Below are 6,225 nucleotides of genomic sequence, written 5' to 3' on the forward strand. Positions count from 1 at the left end.
TTTAATTCGGTAATTACACATGCTTAATTATGTCAGGGAACTAATTGGGAGTGGTTTTGAAAGTGTGAACTGGATTTCTAGAAATTGTAAGAGTTTACAAAATATAGGCAATGTTTTGCAGGCACTACGACTTTAATTTATTTGTGAATCACGACAGCATATATTCAAAAATTATCGTCCCATAGAAAATTCGAATTCCGTGCCTTTTTCTACTGACAAAAACTGTTTGACAGACTATAGCTTCATACAATTAGGTAAGTAGGTACCTATAGCATCCTTCAGACACGTGTAGTATTGTTGTAAAATAATTGAATGACTTTGAAGTGTAATTACCTACTAATTACCTAAAATTGTTCTTCATTCCCTTCAAACACATTGTTAACTAATCCATAGCCTGGCAATCATAACAAATTTTGTTCTTGTTGTTTAATCTAGTAATTGTTTTGAATAATTTATTTCACTTGACAAGTAATTAAGGAGTTTGCTTAGGACTTTGTTCACGTTAATTTCTAAGGAATTAGGGCAGTTTCAAGTACGTGATCAGGCGAAAGTTTTAATCTAATTATGTATTGTTGAATATGTATGAGACGCAGCTGGTTGTCTATTTAGTAAAGTTAATTGAATTACGTATTTATTCATAAAAATAAATTAGGCTATTCGATATTTATTGCGATACTTATTCAGGAAATATGTTTACCCAGGGACGCATCAGTTATTTTTTTGACTTGAACCGAGTATGATCATTATACGTGACCTGCTGTTTGTATGGATAATTCTATTTTGCTATATTGCCCCAAGAACCCTGACAAAAATGTTACATCTTTACCAATGTAAACTTATTTTAGAATATAAGTTCATTTTTCATGGGGCAGTGATTTAGTTTTCCTCGTAACACACATTTATTAACTCCATTACTTAACCTCAAAAGCCGTCACACCTCCAACAACGATTACGAAATATTTTTAATACGTTTGAGTAGGTAATTTTATTATGAATTCTCATAAATGTGGTGTCATTCCTTTTGACGTCATATAAATGAGTTGTCCGTGACTTGCTACTCGGTGATGGATTTTTAAATGTTAGCGACATGGTAACGGGAAAGGGTAATTTATGAAAGGAAAATGCGGCTTCAAGTGCTTTGAATAGAGCGTGCGGCTTCAATTTTAGGTCAAAAGAAAGATGAATATGTGGTCAGATAAGAACTTCGCTTATCCGTTGACTTAAGATAATGTTACCTACTTTATTTTGGATTTCATGCGCCTTTAAATCCCGGCCTTTTGAGAGGCTTGCGTGGGGATCCAACACGTAGAGGCCCTTTGGAGAGCTTTAATACCTTGTAGAACATACTTACTTTTATTATTAGAGCTTTTTACCAACCTAATACCAGTAATACCAATAACTATGTCGTGAATATTAATCATTGTTTGAACTTTAATCATCGTATTCTTGAGTGGAGATTATTTACGTAAGTTATTGGAATTTGGTCAATAAGTCTGACTTACGCTTGACTGCATATTTCTAATAGGCTTTCCTGTCACCTACATTAAAGAACTACAGAACTAAAAACAATTAAAATTAAAATTATTTTAATTTGTATAAAGAACTATTTGGTGTATTTTTTTTATTTAAACCCAGTAGTCTCGGAGGTAAAGGGGATGGTCGGACAGACAGTTACCGACCATTACCCTCATAAAATTTAAATGTTATAAAATTGTATACGATTAATTTGTATATTTTTTAAATGTTTCATGATTTATTTACTTTATGCAGAAAAAAATATTAAAAACATATTCTCGCTTATTAACTCAAGTTTGCTAATGGTACTTAATTACCGACTGTATCCTGATTTACTGCCGTATTCGAACTTCAAGATATTCACAAGAGACGACACGTACTAGATCCATTCTAGATACGATATAGTTTAGATATCAACTAGTTCTCTTTTGCAGCGCAATTCGGGCAACCAATGTTACGTTTACGTTAGATAGAGTAAGATATCTATTAAATGTGAATTGGATCTCTAAGTCATATCCTGTGGAAAGCGTTCAAGAGTATCTCCAGAATCGCGCAAATGTCAAATTTTGCAGTTTAGATTTTAAACATATCGTTATCGTATCTTGGTGATGTCTAAAAGATATCTAATAGATGTCTATTTCAAAATCCGAATCAGGCCCATACATTTTCTTTCAGAGAGATATATAATATACAGTACGAGTAATATGCATCATTCCTTCCTATTACTTTTAATTCATGTTATTTTCTTTACGTAAAACTGTAAAGTCCCGCAGGCAAAATGCCTACCCAGAAAAATAATGGGATTTCATAAAGCATGAAGTCAGCCGGTTTAAAATTTGCTCGCAGTCGCGCCGAACTTTGTCAAAGTCTTGCCTTAACTTAATTTACTCTTCCCGACTGGAATATTTCTTATTTCATGTTAAAGCCGATTACTTACTTAAAATCATCCGTTTTGAAGGATTTTATACACTGATTTACCTAAATTTTAACAAAGTGGATAAAGCATTTGAATATTTGATCATTTGTAGGCTTCTTTTCAGTATTAAGTCATTACAGTTTTACTTAATTCTCTATAACGTACCTACAGTCAGTGTGAAATAGACAGTGACGGCGAAAGTGGCTAAATAAATCGATTTATATCCTAATTTCTCCCGGGACCCGGGTATGTCCTTAAACCACGTCCAAGACCACCGGTGGACGGGCAGCAGCGTCCCTCAAATTCGGTGTACTCGACTGCGATCACCAACCCGCCTGCCAAGCGTGGCGATTATGGCATTCACCCCCCAAAAAAGGGGGAGGCCTATGTTCAGTAGTGGACGTCTTATGGCTGAGATGATGATATCCTAATTTCTGCAGTTTCACAAAGATGTTTTACGATATGTTTGGCCACTTTGGTAGTCACTACTTGTAATTCCTCTTGGACAAGGAGCTTCGTATAATTGTGATCGAACTTCACTTAAGGTAAGTTCGTTTGATCACCTAATTTGATACTGACTGTATTTGCACTACGCATAATTTAGGACGAATAAACAACACTTTCTTATAGATCTGTTTTCTGAACTAAGTACATAATGTTCTGGTAGCTGGACAAATCGGGCTACAAAAGTTTGAGAACTTCGGCAACGGACCGACGGACCGAGTACCTGAGGGTAAAACTCCACGACACATCACAAATATTTTATCGATACCTAAACTATTCTCATTAAGTGGTTCAAAGGCAGAGATGCGAACTTAGTGGTTTTACCACTAAATTTAGGGGGAAATAAACCATCTAGGGGTTTTTTTAGGGGCTAAATATTTTTAGTGGTATTTTTAGGGATTTTTTTTTTGGGTAGAAAAAGGCGGCAAAAAATTTGAAAAATGTAGGCGCGAAGGGATATCGTCTCATAGAAAAATTGAATTTCGCGCCTTTTTCTACTGACAGGATTTGCTTGACCATGTATAACGTTCATATGTATGTATGTATGATCACAAAAATGTCAAACCGGTTGAAAATCATAATAATGTACTAAATTCTGGAAAATGAATAAATAAAGAATTAATTAAACGTATATAATTTCTTTTATTTTTTATTTAGTGGGATTTCTAAAATAATAGTACTGTTTTAGGGGTATTTAAGTTGAGCTCTAGGGGTAAAAAAAAATTGAGTTGGCAACCCTGTTCAAAGGAAAATTAATCCTTATTTGGGATGTGAAGTTGAGAATTAGGTCAACAGGTATAAATCTCGACACAAGCATGATTTAGTATAATTTAATCAATACGTAAACTATTCTCATCCAAACGAGCTTTACTTAACGAACGACTCCTTGGTAACTAAGGGCGTATAATCCCGGCCTGCACCCAACTTAATATGTAGGGACAGGCCATTGTATGAGGTGTTACGTACTCGCCCTTCGCACAAGATTACATGCCTGCCAGGATTAACGTTAATTTTGGAAATTCCATCTCAAGTTTGCGCTTTGTAAATTAATCTTAATTTTAATTTAACTGATATTCCGGACTTTAATGAAGGTAAATAAGTTATTCATGTTATTATTTAAATACATGTTTTTGTTCAAGTATATTAAGATATTGGTTTATCTTAGATATCAGCGAAAGTAATTTTTAAATACTTACTACAGTAACAGGATTTCTATAAAGTTTAAGAGTTTGTGTAAATGATCTAAAATATGAAATAGGTTATAAATTTATTACTCTATTAAATAAAAATACTCTACTAATTACTCTATTAATTTATTATTTATGACTATTATTAGAGTTTGTATTTTCTGTTTTTTCTAAATATTGATTGTTTTTTTTTGTTCTTTTTTTCTGTCATTTTTGTATTTGAATATTCTGTGTGTATTGTGGCAAATAAATAAACAGATTATCTATTTATCTATCTTATTTAAATAGATTATATTTAAAACACTTATATACTTGTATAGTTCAAAAACGAATTGATTTTATTATTTTTGTCAATTTTTCTGAATAGTTTAATGCGAGTCGGTAGGTACGTATGTATGTAACTCTACTCGTAACTACATATCAAAATTCAAATTGAGTGTTTTGTTAACATATTTACACATCAAACTTTGTACCTGTTACGTAATTATAGCATTCCAGTGAAAGAAGAAATGTGTAAATATTATTAATTACTAAGAAGTCCGCTGTTTTAAGAATTAAACATTTTTAACGAGATACCTATTTATAAATATCACTTTTAGTTCAGATTCACAAACTGGATTTGTCACTTCCTAAAAATAGGCAACTAGAATTGACATAATCGAGATGCTTTTAGAAGCAAGACGTAGATATTTTAGTCTTAAGCCTTCGCTTTACTGCTTATGGGTGGGAAACTGTTCGACTAAATAGTACGTTCATCTCATTTAAGAAAATACTAGATGAAAACCCGGCTTCACTCGGGTAAAATAAATAATAGTAATAGGTAATACTCATTATGAATTAAGTAATTATTTACTTTTAGACTTCAAACCTTCATCAAGGCGGTTACAAACCTATCTCATCTCAGAAAACTTTAAATCCGTAACATTAACTCGAAAAATTTACTATTCCGATATATCTAAAAACAAATATGTAATTAAAAAATCTCATCTGCTTTTCTGGTAGCAGTTCGGTTCTGTAAGGGTCGCAGTTCTAACCTAACCTAACCCACTTCTGGTTGCAGTTTGGTTCTATAAGGACCACAGTTCTAACCTGACCCACTTTTCTGGTCGCAGATCGGTTCTGTGAAGGCCGCATTTATAACCTAGCCCACTTTCCAATCTCAAAAGAGGGAACCCTTTTGTACCTACCCTTCATGGCACTAAAGAGAAAGTATGGAAATTATGAATACTATTTCATTCTTTAATATTAATGCCTATCCGTTAATATTAAATTCGTTAAAAAAAAAACTGGATAAGTGCGAGTCGGACTCACCCATCAAGAACGGAACACTTTTAAGTATTTGTTGTTATAGCGGCAACAGAAATACATCATGTGTGAAAATTTCAACTGTCTAGCTATCACGGTTCATGAGATACAGCCTGGTGACAGACGGACAGTGGAGTAAACTGAAATAAAGGTTCCGTCACACCGGCGCGTTTTCAGAGCCGGGCCTGAGCGTTTTATATGAAAAAGCGGCGCGCCCCGCTCACGCGCCGCACGCGAAACGCGCCTGTGTGACGGAGCCTGAAATATCAAACCGGTCAAGTGCGATTTGGACTCGCGCACGAAGAGTTCCATACTTTTTAGTATTTGTTGTTATAGCGGCAACAGAAATACATCATCTGTGAAAATTTCAACTGCCTATCACGGTTCATGAGATACAGCCTGGTGACAGACAGACAGACGGACAATGAAGTAAAACTGAAACAAATGTCATATACCTACTAAGAAAAACCGGCCAAGTGCGAGTCGGAATCGCTAATAGGTTCCCGTTTTTAGTTACCCTTCAGGTACGGTACCCTAGTATGGTACGGTACCCTAGTCAGGTACGGTACCCTAGTATGAGTGTAATAGATTTGTAACCGGTCAGCAATGTGAGTCCCTTGGAGAAGCAGAGGTCTAGTCTAAACTCCCACTTACCATCGGCATTAACAGCCTTATATGCTTGTTTGCCACCAATATGTCATATTAATAGTACATTACTACAGAGGCCGGGACGAAAGGGGTTGCCGGCCGAAGACATTAAGACGGCCGAGCGAAGCGAGGCCGGATAGGTCTGAGCGC

The sequence above is a fragment of the Cydia fagiglandana genome, chromosome 11 (assembly GCF_963556715.1).
Source record: "Cydia fagiglandana chromosome 11, ilCydFagi1.1, whole genome shotgun sequence".
In the NCBI taxonomy this organism is placed as follows: Eukaryota; Metazoa; Arthropoda; class Insecta; order Lepidoptera; family Tortricidae; genus Cydia; species Cydia fagiglandana.